The sequence below is a fragment of the Sebastes fasciatus genome, chromosome 18 (assembly GCF_043250625.1).
Source record: "Sebastes fasciatus isolate fSebFas1 chromosome 18, fSebFas1.pri, whole genome shotgun sequence".
Lineage (NCBI taxonomy): Eukaryota > Metazoa > Chordata > Actinopteri > Perciformes > Sebastidae > Sebastes > Sebastes fasciatus.
Window position 1 is genome coordinate 27,771,032 of NC_133812.1, and position 21,646 is coordinate 27,792,677.

A 21,646-nucleotide genomic window follows, 5' to 3' on the forward strand; every position below is an offset into this window, starting at 1 on the left:
GACATCTGGTTCTGCGAGTGCCAAAAAAAACCTCCAAGCTCTGTAAACATGCTACACTTTCTATCCTATAAGAATGAGTCAGTGACGACGCTGAGCGGTTCCTGGCGGATGCGCAGACTAACAGCCCCGTGTTTACGATTATAGTGTCGGTGCTTTGTGTTGCTGCTTTGGCATGACGTGACAGATGGACGTGCTGTATATTGAAAAACAACCACAAAAAAAAAGATGATCATGTGACGTACGTTTTTGATTCCATCTTGATGTTTCCTCTTTAAAATGTTTGATGTGTTTTTTCAGTGCCGGGCATGTTTCACGTTTCTGTGTCGGAAAAATTGATGCTTGAGTCTCATAAACACAGAATAAATGTTCCTATGTGAGCGCACAAGTGGAGCAATTTCTCCTTATTTATATAGAAATGTGTGGTTTTTTTTAAGCAACATTAAAGGCTGAGACATGTTTCAGGGAAGTCTAACTACTGGTTGTCACTCCAGCAGTCTGAGCTCTTTATAAATAGACAATCAGGTGTAAGTGAAGCTGAAATTACGGTCGGTAAGTGGGTGTCAAAGTGTCTGATTGCACCTGTTGGTGGCTGTCAGAGCGGTGGAGGGGGGGCGCTGGAACAGCTGCTGGATCCGCAAAACTTCTGATGTGTCATTAGCTGGAGGGAAGTTGGATAACAAAGGAAGCTTTTCGGAGGACAGGGGTTCATGATTCAACCTGTGATGGTTTCAGCAGCGCCCCGGTCTCCAGCAGGAGCTGCTCGCTGTTATCAGCATTAAGGACGGGGCCGTGTCTTCATAAAGCTACTGGATGCTCTCTTTAAGGCGGGCGACAGGCTTTCACTCTCATTAACATACAGGGTTATTTTTCTGCTACTGCCTCAGTTGATGGTTTGTCAACTCATCATGTGACCATGGCAACCACGGACGGAAAACAAATACAGGAGCTAATTTATGGGTTCCCTGAATTATGCAGCTCCTCACCAGCAGATCAACAGAACAAACAGATCAATTAAAAAAGTGACATCAGTCCCTCCAGGAAACACAGCGTGGTTCCTCGGGTACTGATTGATTTATTTGTTTTAATTAACCTCAGTCAACATCACTGTGCATCCACATCACACACAAACTGTACAGTCAGTGTGTACGTGTAAATATGCACGACGAAACCTAGAACACAAACATACCGAGAGGGAATGAGCAACATCAAGTCTTCAAAACGGGCAGATCACCTTCAAACTGAAATCTTTAAACAGAGTATAAAACTGCCGCTTCACGTCTTCTAGGAGGAAACTACCACACTTAGGGCGTTTTCACACCTGTAGCTCGTTTGCTCTGGTCTGAATCAGGGATCAAATTGTTACAATGCTGCATATCGCCTCGGGTTTGGTTTGTGTTCACACGGCAGCATTTACAAGCGGACCGAAATTTTGATTCGCAAAGAAACTGCTCTCTAATTGGTCAGAGTTTCCATGCTGAAGTAAACAAAGAAGAGCAGGCTTCCAGAACGCATCAATGGAGGGACGACTACGTGACTTGATCTCGGCCCTGGTCATCTTTCTTTACCTCGTAGCAATTTTTCACTCAAGGCGATGATACAGTTTGAAAATGAGGCGACTGGAAAACAATGTGTTGATGCACTGGAGTCGCCGAAGACGCATATCAAGACGTACAGAGGACGGAGGAGGAGGAGGCGTGCCGCCGGAGCTCCACTACTAGCTTCAGCCTATTTACACTGCCGAGCAGCTAGTGGACTTTTCCTTACTCATAGCTCCTGATCTTACTTGATTTTACTGAATCTCCCGACAGAACAATACGGTTGAATTTCAGCCTGCATGCACGTTTTTTCAGACCAACATCATTGAAGCAGAGCAGCTGATGTTGGTAGCGAGAGCAACAAGTTAGTGGACTGACGTCTCTGGTCGGAACACACAAACACCAGAGGACAGGTGAGAAACTAGTGTGACAGCAGCCTAAATGACAGCAAAACACAGCAAAGACTCACACTGAGCTGACTTAAAATGAGAAGACATAAATTAAGTAAATTGAATATTCTGTTTCTTTTGTTTCCAGTGTTTTTTGACACCAGCCACTGCCGCCATTTTGGACTGAAAACGCTTATTGCATTTATGATATTTTATTGTTCAACAAAGGATATTTCGGTAGAGACATTAAATATGTCAATAGACTAGAAATAAGCGTAGCTCTGCTGCTGGGCGCTGACGTTGCAATGGAACGCACAACTGACTTACCTACAGTATATACGATATTTGATTCTGTGTTTATTTTACTTCTTTGTCTATTTGCGTCTGTAGATTTCTCCTAAATTCACCAACAGTTAACATTAGATAATGCCTCATTCGCATATTTAAACACAACATTTCTGAAAACTTGTAATACAAAACAATAATTGTCTTAATGTCATTAATTAACTGGGGAAGTTTCTATTAGTTAGAATGTTTACCCCATTCACCTGTAGGCCCTTTTTTCTCAGAAATCTGATCCAGAAATCTCCACTGCAGTAGCTCTCACATCCACCAAACTGTCCAGTTACAGTCCTCTCTATATTCTGAGGGTTTTTACAAAGAGGTTTGTTCATTTATACAACAATTTATTACTAAAAGCAAGAAGAAAATGATTTTTTTATGACCGTTGACAGTATTTTTATAGTATTTTTTAGTGATAAAAAGTAAAAACATTTGATTCTAATATGTCAAACAAATGAAACAAGAGTTTTGAACCTGGCTTTATCCAATGTTCACATTTCTGTTGTGGAAATGTAGAAGAGCAGCCGTTCCACTCTGTGCTGAACTTCCACTAACTGACAGTGAAAGTGAAAGGTAATTCGGATGGAGTGGAGACTACTGTGCATACATGTCATTAAAATGGGACAGGCAATAACCGCTATTCAATTTGGTCACCCAAGCATAGAATTAGCAGAGGACTTATTATGCTAAAAATGATAATTCTCTCTCCGATAATGGCGGCCTGTCGTGCATCCAATCACACCAATCTATCCGACTGTGTCCGTGAGAGGAATAATGAGACACCACGTTGTTCTTACCTCCTACCTCTTTGTTCTCCTCTCTCTTAGTTTTATATAATCTTCTCTTTCCTGCATGGGATCACTTCAACTGGGTCTTAATGACCGACAACGTTTGTCTGTTCAACACTGTATACGTGGTGGAGGATGGATTCTACTGATGTTGGTGACTTTTCATTGATCTCCACTAACAGTTCAACATCTCTGCTGATTCAGGTCTTCAGTTCATGACACGACACCTCTGAAGTTTCACTTTCACATTACGATCAGCTGTTCGTTCGTGTCCTTTGTCACAACGTCCAGTTTCATTTTCTCTAAACTGAACTATTGTGGTGTTTATTAAAGAATGACCATCAGCCGATATATCGCTACCAGATTGAACTCTTGTTTCCAGCAGCGTAACAGAATTGTGATTGGCCCCAGTGCAAACTTTGTCTCGCCCCAAACAAAAGCGCACACTCGTGCTCATACAAGCATTCCAGACAATAGCAAAGCAGACAATAGCTCTGCCACCATGAAGAGGATCACCATGCAACTCCTATCCTGCAAACCAGCCTGAGATCAGACCACGGACACGGAGCAGCCAGAGCGTCACATTTATCAATATAACAGCCGTGGACTCAGCAGCCCAATAGTAATCACAGACACAGATGTCCTGGTCGTGAGCGACGCAGCGCGACGTCGCACGCCGTTTTGAGCTGAACTTTTGTCAGACGCCCAGCTGTTTCTGTCGCTCGCCTTGAAATGGCCTCAACAGACCAGGAGAGGCTGATTGGCGAGGTTGAAATCTATACAATACCTCCTCATTTCACTACAAACACCTTAATGAGGTGTCGGCTGGCTGGAGGGAGGTCACCAGAGAGCTGGACGTTTCCTACTGCTGTTGGCTATATTGTCTGTCATTTCCAGTAATTATCACCATATCAAACATGTGTTTTCTGTTTAAAAGAACAAATGAAGGAAGGTAAGTGGTTACGTCTCCAGTCTGATCTTGAGCGCACAGTTGATAAGTAGCCTACGTGGTATGTCTACATGACGTAACAGAAGTACATATAATAACGGGTTTTAATGCAGAGAGCTGTTCCTGCTGTGTTCAGATGAAGCATCTTCAGCGCTGCTCGGAACGGAAAGAACAGAACAAATTATTACATTTGATTAAAATCATATTCTCACTATATTTTCTTGTGAACACTAGTTAGTTAAAGGAATAACAGGCCACTTTCCAGCTGCAGAGAGGAGAAAGGACACCAATGAGGAACAATTATACAGAGATAAATCCATCGGTTGAATTCAGCTACAAGTTACTTTGTATTTTACGTGATGGGGAGCAACTTTCAGTGTTTTTTCAGTCGGAAAAAAAATGATTTGCAAGTCTATTAATATTCTATATTTCTCTTATTGTGGTCTCGTATCTGGTTTTATTGTGAAACCAGAGGTCAATTGTTTGGACAACATACAGTTTGTTTACATATTCTGAAAGCTGGAGACTAATTTGTTTTGCAAAACGATATGGCATGCATATTCTATAAATAGATCATCTTCCATTGCAACTTTTTTGTAACTACGCAACAGGACACAACCTGTTTGGACCCGGTACCAGGTCCATCGGGGTTTAAGAGGTCAACCCAAACGATGATCTTTTCCTGAACCTACGTAAGTCGTTTTTGTTAGGGAACTTCCGCACTTAAGTTACGCCACTTCCGGTTTGGTGTAACTTAACTACAATCCTAACCAAGTTGTTTCCTGTAAAGACGGAAGTTTATTTTGAAAATACTGGAGCGGAAATTGATGCTGGACATTTGTAGAAACAGACACGAAAAATTAGGAAAAACTTTTCGTAACATACATGAAGCGTTGTATGAGAATACATCTCTCATCAACATCCTCATCCTTTAACCCTCAGCTGAATTACATGTCCTCTGATGAGATGCATTCTGGGAAATGTAGAAAAATAAACTATGAAGAAACTGAAAGGAGGAACAAGAAGTAAGAACTCTTGTATGTGAACATCACATACAAGAGTGTCATTTTATGAATCAGACTACATTGCCTGAAATGAGAGGTGGTGAATCAGGGCATATTGTCATTTGTGATTTTCAAACGGTCTCATCACTGAAGGGTTTAATTAAACCTGTCTCACCTCCAGAGGCTGAGCTGTCTAATAAAGAGAAGTGAAACAGGATCCACTCCTCCCTGAACAAATAAGATTAAGAGAATGCCTGTTAACTAGACAGACACGAGATGTATTGAGTCATCAGTGGACGGAGGTAAACTTTACTGTTACCGGTCTGTGAGTACAGGAGGGAGGGGGGGCGAGCCAACGGGACCAACATGCAACTAACACATTAAAGACTTTAATTAGCAGGACCAGAAGTTCTGGTCCTAAAGAAACGTACTTCAACGGGGAGAAGCTGACCTTTTACTGAAGTCAAACTGAGCAGCCCGGTCGCACAGCAGCTCGTGAAATATTTATGTCATTTAATGTATTGAGAGACACAAATTTCACATTTTTCGTGATGGTCAGTTCAAAATCAATTCATATGTAATCCATTTAATTGTGAAACAGGAAGTAGAGCGACAGATGCTGCGTAGGGAGGAGGTCGGGGTGGACGGGTGTGTCAAAAAACGTCAGACTTTCACCAGTAGACCGCTGTTGGTGCCCCGTGTGAGGCCAGAAGTCAACATTGATTTATTTGTCACCTAACTTCCGTACTGAAGTTACGCCATTTCTAGAGTTGTTTTAACACAAACTGCGATCTCATCCTAAACCTAAATAAGTCGTTTTTGTCACGTAACTTCCGTACTTAAGTATCGCCATTTCCGATGTTATTTTAACCCAAACCACGATCTTTTCCCTAACCTAACTAAGTAGTTTTATTTTGAAAAGACTAGAGTGGAATTTGACGTGTGCTTCACGTGTTGCTGGACATTCGTAGGAAAACGCACAAAAAATACGTTGTTGAAAGTCGTGTTGAGGGTCACAAGAAAAAGGGACATTTGTGTCTCTATGTACACGAATCAAGTAGATTACATTTCGTGACTATTTCATGAACTGCCGTGAGACTGTGTTGGACTGAGTGATTGTTCATATGGAGAGAAGTTCTTTGTGGAAACGTCGCTGACAAAACTAGGAACACAGCTTGGAAAACTTTCTGATGGAGCCTGAAAGTTTATTTTATTTGCACAGTTAAAAAAACAACAGAAAGAAAAAGGTTTAAATTAAAAAAACTAATGAAATCAATCTATACAACGACACAGCAAAATAAACTTGTGACATGATGAAATGAATGCATTGTTTGTGTAAATCTGTTATAATATGTTGGTTTTGGTTTAATAATGTCTGAATTAAGTTCTCTCTTGTATCTCTTGTATTATTTCATTACTGACATGCCAACAAGTGTTACGTTTCTGAATGTGTTGCCATCACATAGATGCATGTTGTAATGTGCCCTCATTAAAGTACAATCACAGGTTTCCAGCTGTGTGTATGTGTAGGTTGTATCACCAGACTCTGCAGTTTCATTCAGCTTTATGGAGCTTTATAGCTCTCAGCTCATTGTCTTGGTTTCCGGGTCTCGCTGCTCTCAGACAGCTGTTTTCATCAAACAAGCTGAGATAAAGCCACCGTTCACTACCTGCCCTGCAGCTCTACAGCAGACGGACACAGTTAGAGACTATAGCCGGGTGAACAGAGTGGAACATTTAACAGCTAAAGAGACGGATGTTTCCCTCAGGAGGTGGTGGAGACCAAAAACAGAGCTAAAAGAAAGAATATTGGACAGAACAGGCATATTTATATATATATGTATAGGCGTTTTTATTTATTGATTGATTGATCGGCTTTTTCTCTGCAACATGTTTTTTTTGGTTGTTTTTTTTAACCTTTATTTAACAAGGCAAGTCAATTAAGAACAAATTCTTATTTACAATGCCGGCCTGGTACTGGTCTGTATATGTTTAGCTCAATAATGGAGCTGGTTAATTATCAATGAATGACTTAAGGGGTGGGATTAAATTAGTTTATACTTCTTCTAACTCCTTTTGGAATATGTAAACCAAGGCATCAATTGTTTGACAATTTCTTTTGTTTATTCTTTTCATTGTATGTAAATATTACTTTTTTTCTGGCTGTCCACATGTTTGTATGATTATTCTCTTTTTTTAAATTTGTTTTATTTTACAAAAAAGAAATTGTTTGTTACCAGATTCAACATTATTGAACCCCAACCTGACGTGTGACAGTAAAGCCGTTACCAGGCAACAAAGAAAGGAGAGAAAAACAAAGGAATCTTGTTGATTATCAGTCAGAGAAAAACTGTGTTTAAAGAAGCTCATCGTTAAATCCCCCCGTGTGTTGCAGCCATACCGGGTGAAACGTGCTCCTAAATAACCTCCACTAATTGCTCACTGCAAATAAAACATGTTGCAGCATAAACATTTACACAGCACTAATCAACATTATTGATCCGCCATGTGGGGCCGTTCGCAGAGTGAGCGGAGAACTGGCACTCTTTTCATAATGGATTTCAGTTTCAAAGCCGTCGTGGTTATTTTCTGATCAATACGGCCTATTTAAACTGTCTCCCGTCTACGTATTTATCATTTGAGGTCAAACGGACCTACTCTATATTAAACTCCTCATGATCAGCACTTCTAAAGAGCGGAGATAAGAAGACGGATCGTGGATTTGTATACAAATACATCACAAATAAAGTGTTTTTCAGCAGCGTACGTACCTGTCGAGCCAAGGTTAGCTATCAGCGAGGACAACAAATACTGTTTCATTGATTAATACACACACCCACATACTGGAATAAAAAACATTTACCTTCATGATTAATTTAGAGAAAGATTTAATTACTAATCACTCTCATGTCTGGACGCTTAATATGAAGCTACAGCCAGCAGCTGGTTAGCTTGGCTTAAAATAAAGACTGGAAACAGATAGCACTTCAAGTTTATTTTATCGAGTATACTTAAGCAAAGTTCAAGCATATATTTCCCAAGTATACGTTATTTAGTGAGTATAATAATATCATTGTACTAGTAGTATAAGCGTACTGCTTTAATACTTCTTGGGACTAAATTGGCCCACTTTTAGTTTATAAAAGTATACTTTTAAGTATACGTTAAGTGTAAGAATAGTAAACTTTGAGTACACAACTAGTTTACATTTAACTCTTATTTTGTACTGCAACTAAACTATAAGTATACAGATAGTTTACTAGTTTTATACTTTTAAGTGTTCTACTTCAATACTTCTTGGGACTAAATAGGCCCACTTTTTAGCTTATAAAAGTACATTTTAAGTGTAAGTATTGTACTGATGGTTCACTAGTTTTATACTGGTAGCCCACTTTTTAGTTTATGTGTGCACTTTAAAGTATACTCTCAGTAAACTACTAGTTAAATAGTTTTTTATACTGCAAATATACTAACTTGTACTTTTCTATATACTTGTCAGTATGAGGCAAGTAGCCTATAATGAAGTGTACTTTTGTTAAATATAACTCTGATAAGGACATTCAAAATTAAACTGAAAGTATACTCTCTTACCGATACTGATAGCACACTTGATAAACTACCTTTGGGTCAGGGTTAGGGACAAAACAACATGGTTGGGTTTTAAATTACGACATTTTTTACAGTGCAAATGTGACGAACAGCTGATTGTAACGTGAAAGTGAAACTTAATGCATGGGACACGAACAGCGGTCTCCTCAATGAAAGCCTTGTGTTTGTTGTGTCTAACGATCTCACTGTGACAACAGTTAATAAGGAATTACTTACATCTCATGTTGTTGCTATAGTCCTTTTTCCACCGCAGGAACTCTTCCCTGGAACTATGGGAACCTTTTGAGGAAATCATTGCGTTTCTACTGCAGGGAGCCGGGTCTAAATTAACTTCTGGGGACAATATTTTAATATTTTTTTAATATTTTACTTTCCAAATGTTCAGGAACTTTGGGTTGGGGCTTATTTCTGATTGTTCGAGTACTCGCAATTAAATTTTTTGGGATTCTGGATAAAAGCTAGCTCAAAGCTGTTAATATGTCACCTGATTAAGTTTTAATATGTTTTCAGATGAGAAAGGAACCATTTAGATTCCCAACATGTGGTCAGTTTATCCAAATAACGCCTGTTTGGAAATGTCTTGCGACGTTTTCAGAGATGCACATTTTCTCTGCTGCCTGGTGTGAATTTGGTGTCAGGCAACTAAAACACTTGGTCACGGTTAAAGATTGTGTATACAGTTCATAAAAAACAAAAAAAACTAATATTGATTGTAGGTTTGTGACAGGGCATGAACTCAAGTCTCTCGCATGAAACTCTGACTCACTACACGTTCATCCACCTCGCCGTCTACGCTATAAAAAAGGGCACATTACTCCGAGTACTGGCAATGAATGTTGGGAATGGCCGTAAATCACGAGGGGCTAAATTGTCCCATGTGGACATAATTCCTACACTAGGCTGCTTTTAGGGGAGCTGATTTTATCTCTCTGAAAGTTGGTAGGGCACGTCCATAACAACGCCAGCTACTGCACCTTATTTATCACCACAATGCGGCAGAGAAAAGTTTAACATTGTGGAAAAGCAGGTGTAACAACCTGCAGAGCGACTGAAGGCAGGATTAAACACAGAGAGAGAGAGAGAAAACATATAGCACCATAAATGCTTCCAGACTCCAGAGGTCAGAGTTGTTACTCCAGCAGGGTGAGTTACAGTCGTGGTGGTCTGAACCAGGGTCGACGTTACAGCCCACAACTATGGTGCCACGTGTGAGGCAGAAGACAAGCGTTGAAAAGTCACGTTACCTCCCTGCAATTGACAACCTCCCTGTTCCCTTTTTTTTAAAACAGTCCTGACATATTAAACTCCACCCACCTGGGCCTCTAAACAGGACAAAACAAACATTGCAAAGTCCGACCTCTGCTCGTCACACAAACCCGCTGTGACAGATTAGCATTCAGAGAGGCCAGACGCTGTCTGCCCACGTCCGCCTCTCTTCATGGCCCGTAGTGGCTGCTCGGATTAGAGGAGCCAAATATGCAAAAGAATATTGAAAATGATAATACGACAAAAGACAAATAAGAGCAGTGAAGATGAGCAGAGGAGAGAGGAGGACAGAGAGGTAGTTCGTCTGTGTGTGTGAGAAAAAGAGATTTGAGAGTTCTTGGTGTATTTATTGGTTTCTGATGATAAAATGATGGATTACATAACTGGACTTTGTTTTTAAGAATTGCTGTTGAGCAAAGGAAAGCTCACTGAACAGTAAGAGTGGGGAAAAAAAGATTCATGTAAGAATTGAGATTATCTTCTGAATTGATTCACAACTTCAAAAAAAAATTGATTTTTCAAAAACATTTTTCTACAAAAGAAGCTCGATATTGCTGCTGATGGACAGAAGTCCAACACACCTAGGGCTGTGAACGAATATTACAAATTCAAATACATATTCAATTTGTAAAATAAAAAAACAGATATTCAGATATGAAAATTAATATTCGATTGTGAAAGGAAAAAAAAAATGATTTTGAATCAGGAACCATTTTGAATCGGAATCGTTTTGAATCTGGAATAGTTTTGAATCAAGAATCGATTTTGAATCGGGAATCGATTTTGAATCAGGAATCGATTTTGAATCGGGAATCAATTTGAATCAGGCATCGATTTTGAATCAGGAATCGATTTTGAATCCCGAATCGATTTTGAATCAGTAATCGATTTTAAATCAAGAATTGATTTTGAATCTGGAATCGTTTTGAATCGATTCGTGAGATATGCAAAGATTCACACCCCTACTGAACAGGAATCATTTGTGATTCTCATTCACACGATCGATAAGCAGTATCGGTAGTAGTAGTAGTAGAACTGTTAAAATCTTAATGATACACATCCCTAAACATAACATATCAAACATTGTGAATAACGGCCAAAACATCGATCTTGAGGCTTCAACATGGCAGTCCACAAACCAATGGGTGACGTCACCGTGACTACGTCCACGTGTTATATATCCAGTCTATGTGCTCATCCAGCTATGTGAGAATCTCGTGTAAGATTTCCATTACTGCCGAGCTCTTAACCGGCTGGTTCCTTTGATTAAACCTGCGTGCGGCTGCATCTCGGTGGCCCATGGTTGGGTGGGCGTATACGAGAGGTAAACAAAGACATAAGTGAAATACATTGATGGAAAAATGTGTGAAAAAGGGGCCAGACCTATGAAGCAATCTGGAATCTGCCTGCTCGGGCTTACATCTATTGAAGCAAAGTGATGCCTGCGGGCGGGAAACCATTTCCTGCTTTAGATTTGGAGCGATAGGATGTGGCTGTGAGTCAGCCGCGCTTCACAATTGCCTGGATGACACATTTAAGAATCACTGGGTGGAAGATGATGTTCATTACATACCAGGGGAAAGCCTTATTGATCTGTCCGCAGCCTTTAGGAAGCAGAATGGGACTTAAATCAGCGGCCCAGCTCCACGAGCCAGATGATTACTGTGTTTCTGTCTGTCCACGTCCATCTTTCTCTCTCGCTCTTCTTCTGTTCTTCCACTCTGTACAGCTCAGAGACCACATATACCCGTCTTCTTTGTGTGTTTCATTGTTTATTTGTCTCGGTTATTATTAGCTTCTAAATATATCGGTTTAATTCAAACACCTTATTGGCTTATTGATTTTTAATTGCCAGAATCAATATATTTGCTTCATCTGAGTCGATGTGGAGGTAGAAGGAAGTTACTGCTTTTATTGTTGTAGTCAGATTAACGTGACGTCATATCCGTTCCGTATCCGTCAACCAAAACAAACCGCAGCATCAGCGTGGATACGACCTGCACCCTCCTTGCTGCGGTGGTCTTTTTTTTCTGAATAGTTTCTAAAAGACGAGGCCTTAACGCTACTAAAACAACACTCCCAAGTGTATTTAGTCCAAACAATGTTTGTTTGGCAATGATTTCAATAATTTAGTTACAAAATCAACACACGAGAAATTGTATTTTTACTTTATAATATTTTGTTTTATATTGAATGTACATACCTGGCTTTGGATTCTTTTTTGTTATCTTATTTACATTGTTATTGATCTCATATTGTGATTTTATATTGTGCACAATGGTAGAGTGTGATGATGCACAATGGTAGAGTGTGATGATGCACAATGGTAGAGTGTGATGATGCACAATGGTAGAGTGTGATGATGCACAGGGTAAAGGTCATGACCAAAGGCTCCATTGTGTGCGCATAGCCTCCTGTAGTGGATATCAGGAGTATTTTAGAGCCAGATTCCCTTTCAAGAGGTAGATCAAGAGGTAGTATCCAGGTGTGCCGAATGGAGAGTCCTCCTGGTCCTATCATTACTAAAGCCTTTGTAGAATCTATGTGCTTTGTGTTATTTCTATCTGCTTTGGCTCAGTTGTAGTCGAGGAGTTGCTGAATGAATTCAGTGGCATCTCTGTGCACGGCATCATTGTTATAATGCTGTTATCCACTGTCTAATCTAGGAAACATTTTAGGCGAGGATAAAAATGTAAATGTTTCCTTTGGTTCATCAGAATGTACTCAGGCATAGTGACAGTCACAATGTTACTGACACTGGGGATGAATTCTCTGAGGTCTTACCTATCTATAGAGACCAAGATCATGCAGATAGACCTGCTAGTTGTGGAGCTATTCTTGATTTATTTTGGGTCTGTCTGTCTAGCCCAGGGGTCAGCAACTTTTACTATCAAAAGAGACATTTTAGGCAAAGAAAAAGAAAAAAATCTGCCTGGAGCATTTAGACCTGCTAGTTGTGGAGCTATTCCCGATGGGAAATCTTCCGGATTTTCGGAATAATGTGCTGTTGGACATGGCACCCTGGTAACATTAGTCCCGTGTGAATACGGCTAAAGATGTATTATGAATATTTACTGTTTGGATTTATCTTAATAAAACAGTTCTTCCTTTAAACAAAAATGCCAGAAGACAGGAGTTAGTGAGATCTCTCTCTGTCTGCAGAATCTGAATAGGACGTGGTTCTGATTCACTTAACGCCATTGTCACGCCTCATCAGTCACTCACTAAAGCATCCGATTGTCCGTCCGCACCAGGACGCTTTGCCTTGCTTCAGCTCAGGCAGCTCAAAACAGATATCACAGAGTGAGAGCGACTATCTTCACTCTACACCTGAGCACTTTAGAATTAATGGAAGACTTGTGCTGAAAAGGGAATTTACATGCTTCCTGGATGATGTGAAATGACTCAATGTTCAAGTTTGCAAGCCCACAATGTCCGTAACCAGAGGCAACATCAGCAGTACGTAACAACGCTGAATGAGCCATGAGATAGAGTGCATACCATTTAGTATTTCATCATTTTAATAAACAGTAGCAGTATATATATATATATATATTTATACTGTATATATATATATATATATATATATATATATATATATATATATATGCTGTATATATTTATTTATACTGTATATATATATATATTTATATATACATACACATATATATTTATACTGTATATATATATATTTATATATAAATATATATATTTATTTATTTATACTGTATATATATAAAAAATATATAAATATATATATATATATATATTTATACTGTATATATATATATGTATTAATTAATTAATTAATTAATTATAATTTGTAATGCTGATGTTTTCTTTTTTATACATCTTGTTTTGTCTCTGTTCGTTTGTAAGATCATACATTCAAAGTTTGTTTCTTAACTTTTGTAAGTATGAATATATGTAAATTGCATGTATGAAAGCAATCTAAAAAACTAAATAAAGTATATACAATGAAGAATAGCACATACAGTAGTACAAATGTTTGAATTTGAGGACGTCACCTTGTATTTTTCGCTATTTTCTGACATTAAAGTCGGCAGATTATGACTATTCACGACTCATCCTGGTATGGTTTTATAGGTGAGGTAGTTCTCTGTGACGTACCTGTGTTTAGTCGTCTTCCTGTCCTCTCTTGTCTGTGTGAAGTCGGCCTCTTCCTCCTCCTCCTCCTCCTCCTCCTCCTCCAGCTGACTGCTATCAGAGCTGAACAGGACATCTTGAAGCCGGCAGGAGACTCGACCTCCATCATTCAGTGTTATTTCCTCAGCTTGTACCGACCCTCCTGCTGCACCACGCTTTCAACCTTTCAACCCTTTATTTCCATCTTCTTTCTGTAATACAGAAATTATTGCTTGTTAAAATCATCAAAAAATAATCTTTACAAATAAATCATTCATTCTGAATAGCAGCTTTATTCATCTGACGAGTTGAGGTCAAACAAAATAAATGATTAAACGAGGTCACTGATTAATGTTTTTCATTAAAACCTCCACAGGATGAATCTCCTTTAGCCACTACTCCCTTTATTTCATATTTCTATACACAACAGTGATTCAACACATCACTGCAGCCTTGCTTTACTTTGCTGCTCATACAAACTCCCCAAATTCTCTCCAGCTCTGTGACGGCCGTGGCCGCCTGATTTATTCATGATTGCTGCTTTTTTTTTTACGCATATTTGCCAAATGGTAATAATCTGCTGGAGGTTATAGCTCACACACATCAGCCACTGAGAGTAGTCATGTTTCAGCGAGAGACCAAGACATGACGGACGGGACCTGCCAAAATCCAAAATGAATAAATAAATGAATAAATAAATGAATAAATTAATTAATTAATTAATAAATAAATAAATAAATAAAGGAAAAAATATGCCATTAAAAGTAGCAAAAATTATGTTAAAAATAAATGTAGTCATTAATTAATGGATAAAATGTGACAAATTGATATTTGTGTTTTAATTTATTTAAATGCATGAAATGCACTCATGCATAAATAAATAAATAAATGCTTAGACACATACATAAATACATACATTTAAAAATAAATATAAAATAAATGCAAAAATAAATAAATAAACAAATGCAAAATAAATACATAAATAACAATAAATGCAAAAATTAATATAACATTAAAGAAAATCATAAAAATAAATACATAAATAAAAATAAATGCAAAAATAAGTGATACATTTTAGAAATAATTACAATAAATACATAAATGAAAATAAATTAAAAAATAAATAATACATTTAAAAAATCATAAATAAATAAAATTAGAAGTTAAACAGAAGAGTAAAAAATAAGTGAACAGGTTCAGACCTCCATACCAAGAAACAGACTATCAGGAAAATACATCAATCATCTTCTGACCAGTGACACACGCACACACAACACAACACAACACAACACAACACAACACAACACAACACAACACAACACAACACAACACAACCACACACACACACACACACACACACACACACCTCCATCATCCACTCCTATTTCACAGGACTCCCATTAGAGGCTCCGATTGTAACGTGACAGTTATGAATAAATTAGCATGTCATTGTTGAAAAAAAAAAAATTCACACGCATTCAGTTGGGCACGGATTCAGGAAATTATGTGCGGTCTGTGTGTGTGTGTGTGTGTGTGTGTGTGGTGGGGGGGGGGGTGTGTGTGTGTGTGTATGTGTGTTTCCTCTTTGTCCACACGGCGACACAAAGTGTGTGAATTCACCACGAGCGATGACTTTGATGGAGGCTGCAAAACAACTCTCACTCTTTGGCTCAGTGAATAAGAAGAAAAGATGTCCGTTGGTGTTTGTGATGTTGTTCATCTGTGCGAGGATGAAGAGGCAGAGGATGTGTTTGAGTTAGAGTTAAAGGAACATTCCACCAAAAAATCTGTCTTTTAGACTTTACCGTGTAAAATTCACAGCAACGCCTCACAAGTTTCCAGAACTGCACGATTGCAGTTGACAACAATGGTGGAAAATTAGCCATCGAAAATTCATAGCCATTATTTTCAACAATAGGTCCTTGATTTCAAACAGAAGTAAACAAAAGCAGGTTTCATTTCGAGCCGGCAAACGTTGATTTGTTTATCTGAAAAGACGACTGTCGCTGGCAGATTTTACCAGCTCGATAAGCACGGACAGGATCCCACCAGATATGACAATATTCAACATAAACTCAGAGAAGTTGGAAGACTTTTGCTCACACTGCACAGAGAACTTTTACTTGTGAGGATGCTGTAAGACCTGTCACCATCTTGGTATTTGGCCATTTCGCCAAAGGGACACAGCAGCCCTACACGAGGATGTTGCCGTTGGCCTTTTCAAAGTTTGAACAAAAACAAAAGAAGAGGATGTGAAGTTGCCGTGTTGCTATCACCACATGGTTGATACTGTCCTGATCTATGTAAAAAAAAAAAAAAAGGGAAAACCTGAAAATATGTGGTACGAATCATATTCATCTCGAAAACAAACAAACAAAAAAAGGTTCTTGAGAAAGGTTATCTTTATTGTTTAACAAAAATATATCTGTTTACATATATACTGAACAAAGCGTAGTGGCAACAGCAGTTTATCACCTACGGAACCATGAACAAATCCATAGTAATGTTGGTGAGAATGTGTCTACGGGGTGCCTTTAATAAATAGTAGGACTAGGACTTCTAGGCTGCATTCTAAATCTCTTTTTTTTTTACTGTTAGTACGCACTGCAGCTATCAGCTCCCCTTAGCGCCCTTTAGCGACAGTATGTGACGAACCCTGGCTTTCAACTAACTCCAATGTAAACCCGACCGCGGCGTTATTCAAAGGTCGGAGCAAGTGACGTAGTATTAATAACGTGAGAGTATCAGAATCAGGTTTATTCCGCCATGTATATACTTACATGTAGGACATCCTGGTGTGTTTGGCATACTGTATTTGATATACTATTTATTGGGACCTACTAAATCTATTTCTGGCATAATAAATAGTACGGTAGTTTGGGTATTGGAACGCACAGTCAGTGAAAAAGAAAAGGTTTTGGATGCATATCATCTGTGCTCATTATGTCCAACTGCAGAGTCTCAACAGTCTCTTTGTCCTCCTGCAGGTTTAAACTGGATGTATCATGTTGGGTTTAATGAGCGAACAGAGACTGGCCTTCCCTGCTCCTTTATCTGACCAGTAAACCTAACACTGGCCTTTTCAGACGCCTAATTAAACTGATTAAAAGTCAAGGAGTCTTAATCACACTGACACACCACTGGATGTGTGTGAGTGTGTGTGTGTGTGACTGTATCTGGTATTCTGAGACAGTTTGACTCGACTACTTTGACAAGGCGTTACAGGTTAATGCAACACCAGCACCAGTTCTCTCTTCACAGCTCTCATCTGGCCTCTGGGTCAGTCCACACAGTGTGTGTGTCTGTGTCTGTGTGTGTGTGAGTGTGTGTGTGTGTGTGTGTGTGTCAGAGCCTTCACCATATGTACTGGTGATTTTCAAGCTGTGGGTCTGAACCTGAGATATCCCCACAGCTTTGATGCAGCTGGTTTGATTACATTTTAATATGTGTGTCGATGTAATTGATGTAATTGTTATCTACCTGGGCTTTATAACGGAGAACATGATTTATGATTTTTGAAGCAAGAATGCAATCGCCAGAAGTAAAAAGCAAACGTCTTGGTATTTGCCCTTCGCTATACTAGTTTTTGGCCATCGCCATCTCGGTATTTGGCCGTCGCCATCTCGGTATTTGGCCGTCGCCATCTCGGTATTTGGCTGTCAACATTTAGGTTTTTCGCCGTCAATATATCGGTATTCGGCCGTCGCCATCTAGGTTTTTGGAAAAAGCTTAAAAAGCGAACGTTTGGCTATAAACAAACTACACCACATCATTAGCCACTTGTTAGCAAACGTCTTTTAAGACACGTAAAGGCTTCAAAATTCATCAGTGGGGTAGTTATTGACGTATTTTATATCATAAAACAAAACAAAGTCTCTTCAGCCCGGGACACACTGTGAACGTGAGCAGTGCGGCTCGGCTGCGTGTTCAAGGTTATTTGTGAAAAAGTTTTTGGCAAACAGTGTGGCGAACTAAGTTAGTCAGGAAATGACTCAAATAAATATGGAATATCATAGAAATGCCAAAATAAACTGGAGAGGGGCTTTAAAAAAATACATTTTCATTGTTTTCTTCTGCAGCTTATCTTTAGTAAATTTAAACAGCTGTAGGTTTAGTTTTACCAGATTGTCAGAGGCGATCCTCTCTCCTTCCTCACTCTGTCTTGTTGGTGTTTAGTGTGTCAGGAAATGAGGCAGAAAGTCCATTAAAATCCCCTCCAAGAAAAGGAGAGTGTTTTAGGGCCGTCAGAGTTCATTGGCCAGTTGAGCTATTAGCTACAGTGAGGAAAGAAGAAGTCACTCAGGAAAATGCATGCTTAAACACACACACACATCTGCATTCACAGAACTTCAAGTATGCAAACAAGGACTCATTTTAGACATTAAAAAGAAAACAAAAGTTTCAAAAAAATAAAATAAATATAAAATAAAACAATATAAATAATATAATATAATAATAATATAACATATCATATAATTCATAATTTAATATAAATAAAATTCAGAGGAATAAAAAGAAAAAAATATAGAAAATAATAAATTAAAAATATTTAAAAGTAAAATGTATTTATTGTTCTCAAAATCTCAAAATAAAACGTAAACCAGTGCACTTCACCATCAGCTGGCTTCATGTGAAAATATATGAATGAGGAGATTGTAATAAAGGAGTGACTGTGGTTCATGGTGGTATTTCATTGCTGCCTCCCACCTAATGTGTGTCATTTTAATGAATGAATGTCTGTTCTGATTCACCTGTACCCTGTGGTGCTTTTATCAGTTTCTATGGTGACGGAGAGGGCGATGACATGCAACATGTACTCAAACTGGTGACGTTGAGGTTATGTAGACCACAGTGAGTGACATTATGGATCCACCACTTACAAGGTGAGGTGTCACCATGCTGCCGCAAGACTACGTCAATGGCACCTCTCCAGTGGGGAGGAAGCTGGAGATGACGTCAACTCATCTCTCACTCTCCGGTTGGTAACCTTAGACTTGCGAAAACTCACACCTCACTCACGGCAGTTCGTGAAATAGTCATGAAATTGTATCTATTTGGTTCGTGTACGTAGACACAAATTTCCTTTTTTATTTGTGACGCTCAGCACGACTTTCAACAACAGATTTTTCGTGTGGTTTCCTACAAATGTCCAGCAACACATCATGCATGTGTCAATTTCTGCTATAGTCTTTACAAAATAAAACTACTTGGTTAGGTTTAGGAAAAGATGGTGGTTTGGGTTAAATTAACACCGGTGTAACTTGTAACTTAAATACGGAAGTTACGTGACAAATAAATCAACGTTGACTTCTAGTTTCATACGGGACATGAACAGCGGTGTCCTGGTGAAAAGTCCGGTGTTTTTGGACCAGACCTCCTCCCTACACGGCGTTCGCCGCTTCACAATTACGTGGATTACATACGAATTGATGCATCTCCAGTCTACACGTAGGTGAACATGCACAGGGTCAATTCGAATAGTTTCTTTTAGTACGTTTACATTAGCTTTTGTCTCAGTTTCCGAATCAACCAATCAAAAGTGTGCGACCTTCTCTGCGTAAGTTCGTAGAGATTTTTACGTGTATCTTTGGAAAGGCATAATTCCCAACATGTTATCATCCCAACTCGTCACATACTGATGCTTTGTCAGGACCCCTTGCCGTTACTTTCTAACACACTGGGTAGGCCAGCTCGACACACTATGACGCTCCTCTACGTTTGCAGTAAACATGTTTTAAAGTTGTGAATTAAAGAAAAAACACTTGCTTAGGTTTAGGCAACAAAATGATTTTAGTAAAAAAGATTGTGGTTTGGCTTAAAATGACTACGTTTCTAAAGTGAAAATGAAACTTAACGTGGTGAACACAAGACAAACGACACGTTGTTGGTTTCACATGGGATACAAACAGTCACAGATGGGTTTACACTTTAGTTAATGGAAAGCCTGGGGCGTTTCATACAGACGCTAAAGGGTATTTTGTGCGTCGCTATCATGCGTGACAAAGTGACAGTATTTGACGCCCTGGGAATGAGAACGGGCTGAGATTATAATCAGTGATCTTTAGAGGTGTTGGCAGCTGTATCTTTGAACGTTGGACGGAGACAGGCTAGCTGTTTCCCCCTGCTTCCAGTCTTTATGCCATGCTAAGCTAACCACATCCTGACTCCAGCTCTGCAATGAACACATAAACATTAAATTGACATTCATCTCATTCTTTGCAAAAAAACAAAAACGGAACTATCCAGAAGTTTGAGATATTGATTTACCTTGAAGCTGCAGACTAAAAGAACAGCTTCTGATTTTCTTGTGTTTATTCAGATGTTTCCTGAGAGGACGGTTGAGTCAGAACTATTGTGAATGATTGCCATAATGTGTCAGACCCTCGAAGAGAAGCAGAAAATAAGACAGAAGTGACAAATTGACTGAGTCACGTAACAATCTGAGAGAAAGGTGCAGAGAGCAATCACAGATCCACCCTGAAGAACCAGGAGTATACTGTACTGTATACTGTACTGTAGGAGCAGGATGAAGCTCTGCACCGCCGACGAGCTGCTACAGAGACAATCAGGGACGCATCTATTGTTCAAAGTGTGACCACAAATCACAAGACAGCGTGAATGATGAAAGCAGAGAGAGGGAGTACAGACGTCAGGAGAGAGGCTTCATTCGTCCAAGTGGCGGGCAACGCAGAGCCAAAGGGACAGAAGACAGTACCACACAATCACCTCTGCATCTGTGCTTAACTTGCAGCCGGATTATGTGTCACGTAACTAGCAAAAGCAAAGGTGGAAACGCCCTAAATGCACTTTAGACAATGCACTGTAGATCGTTTAAATAGGGCCCATTGTGTCTATGGAGAATTGTTGTGTACTGAACTATCAGTCATGTAGTCATAAATGATTCTATTATGTTTCCGTGGTATTTTTATTGCAGCATTGTCGGACAATAGCGGTTATAATGTGGTTTAGAGAGCTCTGACAAGAACGGAGGGAGCACATCACAAACCACCTGTTCTGTTCTTCAGGCTGGAGGACTTGCTGCCAAGAAAAACAAAAATGTAAAATTGCCACCAGACAAGCGTGTCAACATTTAGCCCTAGATCTCGTTCAGTGATGAAGTTTTTATACGTCCAGTGCCAGCGATTTTACAATGTTTGCATGTCAACCAGCATCCTGGCTGAGTCGACAGACTGGCTACACTCAAATGAAAGAAGCAGCCATAGGTGACAGTATAGATTGAAGTTCTTGCCAGTACGACTTCCCCAACCTTCATCACTTCACATTGTTCTCCTCTTCATGCAGCCCTGAGTGCCACAGAATATTTTATCATATGATTTGTAAATCATAACAATTTTGTTTTGTTTTAAATTAGAAGAACTAAATTCATAATTTGTTTGTTTAAGAAGTAAAGATGTGCCAGCAGAGTTACAGAAGTCGCCGCTTGTTTGACCTGCTGAAAAACTGAACATCATGAAACATCACAACTCATTTTGTCATTTTACTTCCCAGATTTTTTGCAAATAACGACAACCTGACACATTGAAATCTAGAACGGCGTACTTATTGCATGTTAAATGCCTTGTTGTGGCATTTATACGCTTTTTTCATGCGAACCAGC

General features: G+C 39.1%; 1 long non-coding RNA gene across 1 annotated transcript in view; it reads right to left on the reverse strand.

Moving 5' to 3' along the window:
* Positions 1 to 13,745: 13,745 nt before the first annotated feature.
* The window catches only part of LOC141756689 (uncharacterized), an 82,149-nt gene continuing 74,248 nt past the window's right edge, over positions 13,746 to 21,646 (reverse strand). The window contains exon 3 of the long non-coding RNA XR_012591513.1: positions 13,746 to 14,240. This is a non-coding gene — a long non-coding RNA (uncharacterized LOC141756689). The remainder of the gene's footprint in view (positions 14,241 to 21,646) is intronic.